Source organism: Mobula birostris, chromosome 5 (genome assembly GCF_030028105.1).
Source record: "Mobula birostris isolate sMobBir1 chromosome 5, sMobBir1.hap1, whole genome shotgun sequence".
NCBI lineage: Eukaryota > Metazoa > Chordata > Chondrichthyes > Myliobatiformes > Myliobatidae > Mobula > Mobula birostris.
In genome coordinates, this window is record NC_092374.1 from 187027874 (window position 1) to 187040089 (window position 12216).

The following is a 12216-nucleotide window of genomic DNA, read 5'->3' on the forward strand; positions in this document are numbered from 1 at the left end:
CTCAAAGTCCCGATAGCCCCACCATCTCATGCAGACGGAGGAAGGGAGAAACTCTCCCTGCCATGAACCTCCAAGCGCCACAAACTTGCCGATGCAGCACCATTGGAAGCACCCAACTGTAGTGGACTCGAGTCCATCCGAAAACTTCGAGCCTCCGACCAGCCCTCTGACACCGAGCACCAAGCACTGTCCTCTGCCAAATGCTTTGACCCCACCCCGGCCACCGAACAACAAGCAAGGCCAAGGACTCGGGCCCTTCCCCTCCATAGATCCTGGATCACACAGTAGCAGCGGCAGCGAAGCAGGCATTTCAGAAGTTTCACCAGTGTTCCTCTGTGCTCTCATGTCTGTCTCCATCAAATCGGGATTGTGCACTGCACCCTACTTGACAGATAACAGACGTTTGAGAGAAAAGGAGGAACATGCACTCAAGATGGGATTTACTGACCTGCCGCTGGACAAGTTCTGGATTTCTGTGAAAGAAGAGTATCCTGCCATTCATAGGAAAGCAATAAACATTTTGCTGCAGTTTTCAACTTTGTACATGTGCCAGCAAGCTTTTTATTGTTTGACAAGCAACATGAGCATGAAGAGTTGCTTGCTCATTTCAGTTGAAGGTGAAATCTGTGTGTGCTTATCTCAAGTTTGACCCAGAATTGGGTATTTGTGCAGCAAAAAACAAACACAGGTTTCACATGCTAGGCCTATATTTGTGCCTGATCATGTCACTTAGTACGAAAATGTGTTTTCAAAGTCTTGTATAAAATTGTGTCTTAGGCTATATTTTTATTCATATTGCATTGGCTTATGGTTTTTAGTAACTTTACTATTCAACGTAGTCAATAAATTTTCATGTTGCAAATAGCATTAATTAAAGTCGATTTACAACCTTTATTTCAATTAAATTTACCGAGCCTTAATTCAGATTACTAACTTAAGTCAGTTATTTAACAGAAATTTGTTATGCTTTGCCCTATGAATTTTTTAAATTCATAAGAAAGGGAAAGAAAGATTAATTTCAAGAATGTTTAGTTAAACTTAACTGCCTGTTTTTTCAAGAAAGGTTGGCTAAAAATTCATTCTGTACTCAAAAGAGCAATGACGATTATTTTTGGATTATTATATCTAGAATTTACTAACCACAATAACGTACTGCGCTGTAGATATAGTAATTTTTTAATCAGGAGATCCCTGAGATCTGAAAATTAATTCAAGGATTCCTCCAGAGCAAAAAGTTTGAGAAAGGCTTGACTAGCTTGTATGTGTTTGGAAGTTGTGCCAACGTGAATATAGCTCTTATTTATTCAGATTTTTGATGTTGTGTACAAGCTACAGGTTGGTGGGATTTTAATGATGTTTGTATTGTTTTTTTTTGAATTGCCGCTACCATATTGGCTTTGTATATTTTGTTTAATTTATTTTCATACTGCATATGTAACTAGTTGGTACACAAGTGTGTGGACCAAAGTTAAGCTTTTGATAGTTGCTTTCTGCACTAAAATATCTCAAACAGATAAAGGAATTAGAGACTTGAAAAAGTATTTGTTGTTCTGAGTGTGTATTCTTCCCAGGCTACAAAATTTGGCAGCAGCAATGTGGTAATTCCAAGCCAGTTTTGACTTTTGTATGCAGTATGTAACCTGGTGACCGTCAGATCTTATTCAGTATCGTTAAAAGTGTACTTAGGCATCCATTTGGGTAATGCTAGAATAGTTGTCTGTGCCTTTAAGGGAGATGGTGATGTCATTACACACGCGCAGGATAGTGAGGAGGCTATTTTTGCATTGTACGGAATACCCTGGGTCCTCGAACTTCGAAGTGCAAGAGAAGGCTCATCTGTGGTTTTTTAGAGTCCTCAGGAAATGCAAAGACTGTAAAGTCCAAGTGTGGCAGTAGCCAGGCACAGTGCTCACCTCCTGAAGCTCAGGAATCCAAGTCTGTCACTGTAGACGATGTCCTTAAAGTAGTCGCAGAGCAGGGCAAAGCCACTGGTGAGTTGACTCAAGCAGTGAAAGATCTTACTGTCAGAGAGGTGTGGCATATGCTATTAGCAGTCGACCCAAGTTGCAGCCGAGATTCACAGAGGATGGGAAACCAATATGTTTCACGTGTCAGGTGGGGGGGGGACGTGGTCAAGAATTGCCCACAGAAGTGAAGTGCGAGGGACGTAGAGCCGGCATCTTCCAGCCCTCAGGCTGTTGTGAGTCGGGCAATTCGGGACAACCTCACAGATAATGTACAGATGTCCTGTGACCAGTCGCTGCAACGTGCCAGAGGACCATGTACTGTCGTTGAGCTTCAGATATCAGGTGTCACTGTCCATTGTCTGTAACACACAGGTAGTCAAGTGAGGACCCTGACTGAGCAGTTCTTTCGAGAACACTTGAATGGAGAGGCTTGTCCACTGCTGGCTGGATTAGGTTAACAGCCACTGACAGTCTTGATATTCCTCACATTGGAATTTTTACTTGTTTCTACTTGTTAGGGATTCTGTTAGCACTGAACAACTCATCCAGTGCATTGTAGGCATGAACATTATAAGCCAATGTAGACAATTTGTCTACTTGTCAACTTGTCTACGCAGGATTTGACACGACTCTTGAAGGAAAGGTGGATTCTGGCTGGAGAGATGATTTCCAGAAAGTGCAGATGTGAACTACTGAAAATAAAGCCATAGTCCGAGTATCAGGAAAAGATACTGAGCACATACCTGCTGAATCTGTAGTTACCATTGTGGCTAGGAAGGCTACTGGAGATGTTGGCTGTGACGATAAGATGTTACCTCAGCCACTTATCACCCCTCTATCAGGTGGTCTAGTAGTTATCACCATGCTCGCTGACTCTCGTAGTCGTACAGTACCAGTACAGGTTTTAAACCTCTCTCAAGAGGATGTATGGCTCTCACCCAGGACCCGGCTGGGTATACTGTCAAAGTTAGAGTGTGTAGATAGTGATCAGCAATGTGCTGTAAGATTTCAGCAGATCTCAGCTGGCATTGAACAAGTGACTGTTGGTGTAAAGGAGGAGGGTAGTAGCCACAAGTTAAAGTCAATTCTAGACAACAAGCTCAGCTAAGAGCATTACTGGTTAAGTACCTGGATATCTTCGCTGTTGAAGATGAAGACCTTGGGGACACTGACAAGGTGAAGCATGAAATTCAGTTAATTGATGACGAGCCCGTTTCACAGCCACACCGTCACGTTCCGCCCAGTCATTACAGTGAAGTGAAAGTGCACAGCTGAAAGAAGGGTGTGATTTAGGAGAGCGATCGTGCGTGTGTCTCCCCTGTAGTGTTGCTACAGAAGGCTGTTGGTAGCATAAGACTGTGTGTAGATTATCGGAGACTGAATCTCAAGACCAAATAGGACACATTCCCCGTCCCCCGTATTGATGAGGGTCTTGATGCCCTGTGGGTAGTGCAATTTTTCTCAACAACAGACCTCACGACTGGTTACCACCAAGTGGTAGTAGAGGAGTGTGATAGGTATCAGACTACTTTTCAACCCCGTTTAGTCTGATCAACCCCGGCTGGGTCACCCGGGCGAGGGTGTATGATGTTGAAAGACCCGAAACACCCGACGACCCCAGGTTACATCACTGATGATGTGTCCCAGCGCATCCGCAGGATGTACCTCAGAATCACACAAGCTGACTGAGCCAGTGACTCTCAGGAACAGGCTGGGCGACCACCAAGAACAGATTGGTGATGACTGGAGAGACAGTTGACAGCTCGGAAAGACGGCAAGCGGGGCAGGGAGGGGTAGCAGCCCAACCTGCAGCTTCTGTGAAGAAGAACCTAAGAAAGCTACAGATAAACAAATGAAGGACACCCCCAGGGGAGCCCGGGGGTGGGGGGGGAGAATGAGCACCACAATAGGACGGACCTAATAACAACGACCAAGGCAAATGGATAATTGACGACGAGAGAGAGATGCATTTGCAACAAGGTTTGTAAGAAAAAGCACGGCCTAAAGATCCATCAGGCCAGAATGAAGTGCTGGGAGTGGAGAATGCTGCGCAGCGCACAGGATTTACGTCCGGTGAGATGCAGGAGGAGCCCGGCCTGGAGTCACCCCACAGAGCCCAGAACCTCCAAGCACCAGAAGCTTCTGTGCCAAGCAACGTAGTTCAACAGCGCTGGATTAAGTGGCCCCCAGCCAACAATGAGAAGGAGTGGCTCCAGTTCGATGGGGATGTAGCAAGGATCATACAGACAAGGGAGATGTTGACAGCGGCTTCAGACAATGACCACCATTATTGTCAGCTTTGCCATGGAGAGGTTTGGAATAGAGGAGGGAAAGACCACCAGATCCCAGTACACAATGAACCGCAGGGCAGCCCAGATCCACCAACTGCGCCAAGAGCTCCAGTCCCTGGCACGGCAGTTCACGTTAGCAACGGAGTAGGAGAAACCTCCCGATTGAGCTCTGGAACATCTGCAGGAAGAAGCTAATGACCCTGCGCAGAGCAGAGTGGCACAGAAGGCAAGGGAGAGAAAGAGCCAGGAAGCAAACTGCCTTCAGTCCTGATGAAGGGTTCCAGCCCAAAACGTCGACCGATCTTTTCCACGGGTGCTGCCCGACCTGCTGAGTTCCTCCAGCATGTTGTGAGTGTTGCTTTACAAAACAGCTCCTAGGGCAGAAACGCAGCGGCCGCCTTCTGTGCTCTAAAGAAGAGTTCGACCATTTCCTTCTTAACATCCTGAGCGACCCTGCAAGGGAGCAAGAGCTGGGCCTCCACAGAGCCCTTACAAGCCAACCACTCCCCATAGTAGAGTTCAATGTGAGGGAGCCCTGTTACATACCTCAAGGAGATCCTGTGACTTTCCTGTGAGAATGATGTAATGGTCTTTTGGAGGTCACCTGATGTAATTTTTCCTGCCGATGTGAGTCTTGTGATGACATGTTCACCACGGGTATAAAAGGGAAGACCTCAGGTGACGCAGTTAGCTTTTTTTAGGGTTTTCCAGTTAGAACGTCAGTGAGATACTCCGCTCCGCTGTGTATTTGCAGTATGACGCAGTTTTGATTTTAAACGGAGTTTTATGGTCTAATGTAAGATACAGAAGTCTGAGCCAGCAGTTTGATCATCGCTGCCAGGTTTGTTAGTGTATCTTTTCAGTAGTATTGGAGAGTGAAGACTTCATCGAAGTACAGGACATGAGGGATTAAGAGAAGTCAGGAATGTTTGGCAGTGTAATAAAGGATCGACCTTATTGAGTCTTCGTTGAAGAAGCAGCGACCTGCATCGGCGATAACTCTTACCAAAAGAGCAAGGAAGTTCATGCAAGGTGCTCTCTAGAAATTAAGGTCAGTTGTTTTAAGCCGTTTATTTCCTTCCCCGTGAATCCTTTGGACAGAACCAGCAGGAAAGTCGCATCTATGAAGAAATCCTTCTCCATAGAAGTCTCTCCCAATTGAATGTATAAATCTGTTCGACTTTCAAATTTACCATTTTAAGAAATGCATTTGACTTTACTGCTTTAAGAACTGTTTCCGAATTTATCGCTTTAAGAATCAGTACCAAGTGACGATTTGTTGAACGGCTGCATAGCGGTTAACTTCCGCTTAAGATTTTTGTTTGTTTTTATTGTTTATCCATGTTTAATAAATGTTTGGTTGTTTTTATATAACCTGACTCGCTTGATATTCAATTGTTGACGGTTACGTAACAGCCCACCTAGAGGGAAGTCTAGTGTTCCTGGTGCGGCCTCCTCTACATCGGTGGAACCCGACACAGATTGGGGGACCACTTTGTCGAGCACCTCCGCTCCTTCTGCCAAGACAGACAGGATCTCCCAGTGGCCACCCACTTCAACTCTGCTTCCCATCCCCATTCAGATATGTCCGTACATGGCCTCCTCTACTGCCATGATGAGGCTAAACCCAGGTTGGAGGAGCAACACCTCATATACCGTCTAGGTAGTCTCCAGCCCCTTGGTATGAACATAGAATTCTCCAACTTCCGGTAATTCCCTCCCCCTCCCTTCCCCTATCCCTATGTCACTCTGCCCCCCTCCCCCAGCTGCCTATCACCTCCCTCATGGTTCCGCCTCCTTCTACTACCCATTGTGTTTTCCCCTATTCTTTCTTCACCTTTCCTGCCTATCACCTCCCTGCCTCCCCTCCCCCACCCCTTTATCTTTCCCCTTACTGGTTTTTCACCTGGAACCTACCAGACTTCTCCTTCCCACCCTCCCCCACCTTCTTTATAGGGACTCTGCCCCTTCCCCCTACAGTCCTGACGAAGGGTTCCGGCCCGAAATGCCAACCGATCTTTACCACGGATGCTGCCCGACCAACTGAGTTCCTCCAGCGTGTTGTGAGTGTTGCCAGGAGGTTGTATCTTCAACCAGAGCCAGTTCTGCACCAGGACCCAGTGGAGGACCCTACAAGGTGTACAAGCACTGCCCGGAGCTTCTCAGGATTCTTTGGAAGATCCTGCGAGTGATCTGGTGCAGGGGGACAATGGCAGACCAGTGGAGGTACGCAGAGGGGTCTGGATCCACAAGGAGGAAAATTCATTAAACCTGGAGCAGTTCAGATCCATCTCGCTGCTTAGTGTGGAAGGGAAAATCTTCTTTAGTGTCTTGTCCCGCTGGATGACGGACTTTCTCCTCAAGAACGCTTACATCGACACTTCAGGGCAGAAGGGTGGAATTCCCGGAGTGCCTGGGTGCCTGGAACACACTGGAGTCGTCACCCAGCTGATCAGGGAGGAGCACATGGGGAAAGGAGGCCTGGTTGTGCTTTGGCTAGATCTCGCCAATGCGTATGGGCCAATACCCCACAAACTGGTGGAGTTTACACTGGACCAACACCATGTTCCCAGAAAGGTCAAGGCCCTCATCATGAACTACTACGGGAAGTTCAGACTGAGAGTCACTGCTGGAGCTGTGACACCAGGCTGGCATAGGCTGGAGAAGGGGATTATAACTGGGTGCACAATCTCCATTATTCTCTTTGCCCTTGCCATGAATATGATATTCAAGGCAGCTGAGGCAGAGTGTAGAGGCCCGCTGACCAAGTCTGGTGTTCGGCAGCCCCCGATCAGAGCCTTTATGGATGACCTCATTGTCACGACAACATCAGTTCCTGGCAGCAGGTGGATCCTCCAGGGCCTGGAAAAGCTCATCGCATGGGCACGGATGAGCTCCAAACCAGCTAAATCCAGGTCCATGGTGTTGAAGAAGGGCAAAGTGGTGGATGGGTTCCGTTTTACCTTGGATGGCACTACAATCCCATCTATCACTGAGAAGCCAGTCAAGAGCTTGGGGAAGGTCTTCGACTGTAGCCTCAGATGCAGCTGCCGTCCGATCTGCTTCCAAGGAGCTTGAGAGCTGGTTCACCACGGTGGACAAGTCAGGCCTACCTGGAAGGTTCAAAGCCTGGATTCACCAGCATGGCATCCTACCCTGAACCCTATGGCCGCTGCTGGTATACGAGGTGCCTGTGACAACTGTGGAGTTGCTGGAGAGTAAGGTCAGTAACTACCTTCGAGGTGGCTGGGCCTACCTTGTAGTCTGAGTGGTGCAGCACTGTACGGAAGGTGCAATAAGCTGTGACTTCCCTTCAGCAGCCTGGACGAGGAGTTCGGAGCTTCCCGCACAAGAGAGGTGCTGCAGTACAGGGATACCAAGGGCCCTATAGTGGCAGCAGCTGGCATCCAGGTACGGACGGGCAGGAAGTGGAAGGCACAGGAAGGGCTGGTGGTAGCAGAGTCCCGGCTGAGACACAGGGCTCTGGTGGGGACAGTGTCAACTGGGCGAGCGGGGCTGGGCTCCGTTTCACAACCTCGCTATGACAAGGCCAAAGGCAAGGACAGACGCCAACTAGTCCTGGAGGAAGTGCGGGCTGGCGTTGAAGAGGAGAGGAGTAGCAGAACGGTGGACATGTGGCAGCAGGGAGCACGGACAAGGTGGGAAGGTGCGCTGGAGCGGGAAATCTCCTGGTCTGACATCTGACAGGCAGAACCCCAGCACATTAAATTTATGATCCAGGCTGTCTATGATGTCTTGCCAGGCCCTGCAAACCTCAATGTCTGGGCAAGAGTGATACACCAGCATGTCCTCTCTGTCCAGGAAGAGGATCACTGGAGCACATCCTTAGCGGCTGCCCTAAAGCCTTGGGGGAAGGTCGCTACCGGTTTCATCATGACCAGGTGCTGAAGCCAGTGGCAGAGAGCATTGCGATGGCCATGACCACCAGCAAACAGAGTGGTCAGAGGAAGAACATCTCCTTTGTCAGAGCCGGAGTACAGCCCCCACGTCAGCGCAGACCAGCATCATCTTTGGGCCTGCTTAGCACCGCAGCAAATTGGCTGCTTCAAGTTGACCTGGGGAGGCAGCTGAAGTTTCCTGACCAAACAGCAACAACTTCACTGAGGCCGGATGTGGTCCTTTCTTCAGTGTCCTCAAAGCAGGTTGTCCTCATCGAGTTGACAGTTCCCTGGGAGGACCACATTGAGGAGGCAAATGAGCGGAAGCGGGCCAAGTACCAGGAGCTGGTGGAGCAGAGCTGGAGGCAAGGCTGGAGGGCTCGCTGTGAGCCCATCGAAGTCGGGTACAGGGGTTTTGCCGGCAGCTCACTCTGCAGAGTCTACACCCTACTTGACATCACTGGGGCTCGCAAGAGGAAAGCAATCAGGACCATCACAGAGGTTTCCGAGAGAGCCTCCTGATGGCTATGGATCAGGAGGGATGATCCGTGGGGCAATACTGCTGGGACACAAGCTGGGGTCTGATCAACCCCGGCTGGGTCGCCTGGGCGAGGGTGTATGATGTTGAAAGACCCGAAACACCCGACGACCCCAGGTTACATCACTGATGATGTGTCCCAGCACATCCGCAGGGTGGATCTCAGAATCATATATGAATATCTTCACACGACATTTGGGTCAGCAATGGGCCAATGACTTTCCAAAGACTCATGCAGGCAACCATGAATAACTTAGTCTTCCAAATTATGTTTGTGTACCTGGATGATATTCTGATGTATTCACAGACTTTCCAGGGACACTTGGAGAGGCTTGACACTGCACTTCAGCACCTCAAGGAAACTGGTCCGAAGGTGAAATTGGAAAAATGTCATTTTCTGCAGTCAGAGGTTAAGATCTTAGGACACTAGATATCAACCAAGGGGACAGGCACAGATCCCGAGAAGGTCTCGGCTGTTCAGCAATGGCCAGGACCATCTACACTCAAAGACTTAAGATCATTTATCAGCTTTTGCAGTTCTTATAGACGGCTCATTCAGGGATTCTCAAAGATTGCAGGTCTGCTGCATGATGTAGTGAATTTGTGTTTTAATGCAGGGAGTCCTAGTAAAACAAACCAGCTGTTAAAACAGTCTTGGACAGAAGAATGTCAAACTGCCATTGACTTGCTCAAAGAAAAGCTAGCCATTTCACCCATCCTCAGCTTTGCCGATTTCACACACCCTTTCATAGTGGAGACTGATGGCAGCATTGGACTGCGTAGATTATTGGAGACTGAATCTTAAGACCAATAATGATGCGTTCCCACTCCCACGTATTGATCAGGGCGGGGTGTATGGGGTGTCAGGGAGGGGTAGCACCTCTGGTGGGGGAACATGTCGTGTCCTTTTCAGGCAGTTAGCCCACCTTTGATCCCCAGCTGGCACTCAGCTCTCACCTGTGGCTCCCCGTAGCTGTTTGCATGCGACAGCGGCCACACCTCGGGCAACGGCTTCGACAAGCCGGCTAAACCAGGTGAGGGTAGCCGACGGGTCTGAAACCCTCGGTGAGATAGGGAGTTGTCTATCCCAGCATGTGAAGACAGACTCCGGCGGACTGAGCGGATGAGACCAATGGAAGGTCCAACGGTCAAGAAGGCAAGCGTCATGGAACTCGTAGAGCGGGACAAGACACAGAAGACGTCCTGGTCATCCACTGCGCCTAGTCCCATCTCCAGCCGTCTAGACTCTGTCTTGCCACTGGATCCAGATGGGAATTGGGAAGAGAGAGTGAGGCTGACGCTGCGCAACTCTCCCTCACTTAAATCCAAACCATGCGCTAGTTTCGACACCATTGGTGTTGAGGTCTTCATCGACGACGACGATGGAGGAACATACAACACACATTGATCAGGGTTACAGTATCATGTATTTGAGTATGAGAAGCACGGGGAGTGTTATCAGCTTCTGCTGCCTACCAGCTTGAGGAGTAAAGTGTTTGGGTCTGTACATGACTCTATGGGCCATCAAGGCATAGAGCGTACTGGCACTTGTTGAGAAGCAGATGTGTTTGGGTGGGCATGCATGAGGATGTGACATGGTGGATCAAAAATTGTCTGCATTGTGTGCTCACTAAGATGCCTCACCTTAAGATCCGTCTCCCCATGAAATCATTCCTTGCTTCTCAGCAGCTCAAAGTTGTTGCTGTAGATTTCACTGTGCTTGAACCTACAGCTGATGGGTGTGAGACTGTCTAAGTAGTCACAGACATTTTTACAGAGTTCACCCAAGCATTCCCAGCTCAGGATCAAAAGGCCGATACCACAGCAAAGGTGCTCTTGAGGGAATGGTTTATGAAGTACGGTGTTCCTGAGAGGTTGCATTCTGACCAGGGCCGTAACTTTGAAAGTGAGGTCATAGCTGAGCTCTGCAAACTGTACGTGGTAAAGAAAAGCCGTACTACACCTCATCATCCCACTGGCAACACTCAGTGTGAGTGTTTCAACAGGGCGATGCATGATTTGTTACGTACGCTGTCTCCAGAAAAGAAACGCAGGTGGCCAGAGCATCTACCCGAGTTAGTGTATGTGTATAATGTGACGCCTCACACCACCACCGGATATCCCCCTTATTACCGACTGTTTGGTGTTGATCCCCACTTGCCAGTGGATGCTCTGCTGGGGTGAGAACAGTCTGTAAACAGGAAATATGGCTGGTTAGCCATAAACCAGAAACAACTGAGTGATGCTCATGCCAGAGTGAAAGAATACTCAGAATCTGGCTGCACCCTATTCAGCATCATCAGGTCCTGCTCTCCTTCACCAATTGTTCATTCAAAGACTATGCAGAAATGCAAAGAGAACCCCTAATTCACCACTGTTTCCACAATTCACCGTGCTGAAATATTCTAATAATGTGCACTGAACTCATGAATGGCTGGGATTCAGACTGTGCATCTGCCCCTGTAGTTTCCCTACTTCCCTTTGCCCACTGGACCAACCCTCCCAAATGTCCCTCGATGCCCTGGTGTTGAAATTGCATCGAGTCTGGATTCTATCCATTTCTTTTTCATGCTCAACCCTCCTTCTGTTAGATCCTGTTCATCACCAACCTCCTCTCCTGGTTCCAATGTTAATGCCATTGCGAATAGTTCCCTCTCCTCAGGTATTGTTCCTCACCCTTTCACATCTCCCATCACCAGCTCTGTGCACGAAGCAAAAGGCAAGACCCCACTTCCCTTACCACATGGAAGGAGGCCATTCAGCCCATCTATGCCAGTTCACTCAGCTGTCCATTCCTGATTACTTCTCCTTGAAATCATTTCTCTCCACATCCACATCAAGTCTACCACACTTATGCTACTGCAATTGACAGAAACCAGGTAAGCTAGCAACCCATATTTCTGGGATCTGGTCCTATGAACATCGAGAGTTGTCAGTTCCTCTCCATGTCTTAGTCTTCTGTTTACTGTTTGTTCCTTTGCCTAGTTTGCCCTCTCCAAAAGCACTGCTGTAAACATTTCCAGCATGAATTCCATTTCCTCTTTTGTGTATCCAAGGAGACCAGTGATATCTTCCTGTGACCCAGACCTTTCTTTTTCACTGTCAACCAAACTGCTAATATTGCGATCAGCAGGAAACTTCCTGATCGTTTTCCTCCATTCAAGTTCAAATCATTGACGAGTACCTTAAACAGCAAGGGACCTATTACTGAGCCCTGCTTAACTCACCGCACATGTCCCTCCAGACACTGAAACTCCCATTGATCCCACTGTTTGCTTCCTCCCTCTGAACCAATTTTTAATCCAACACCATTTTTCCTGGACATTAAGTTTCTTGAGTACGCCATGAGGAACTTTAACAAAACTTTGCTAAAATCCATGTCATGAGGAGGGACTTTACAATTCTCTCACCTCACCTTCATCAGGATTAATGAGCAACTTTCAATTTCAAGGTCAAGTTGTTATTCGACTGTATACATGTATACCATCAAATGAGACCACTTTCCTCTGGATTAATGTGCA

At 48.3% G+C, this 12216-nt stretch overlaps 1 protein-coding gene across 2 annotated transcripts in view; it reads right to left on the reverse strand.

The window, feature by feature from the left end:
• Positions 1–12216, reverse strand: part of LOC140198137 (uncharacterized) — a 204226-nt gene that overhangs the window by 58216 nt on the left and 133794 nt on the right. The gene's annotated exons all lie outside the window — the stretch shown is intronic.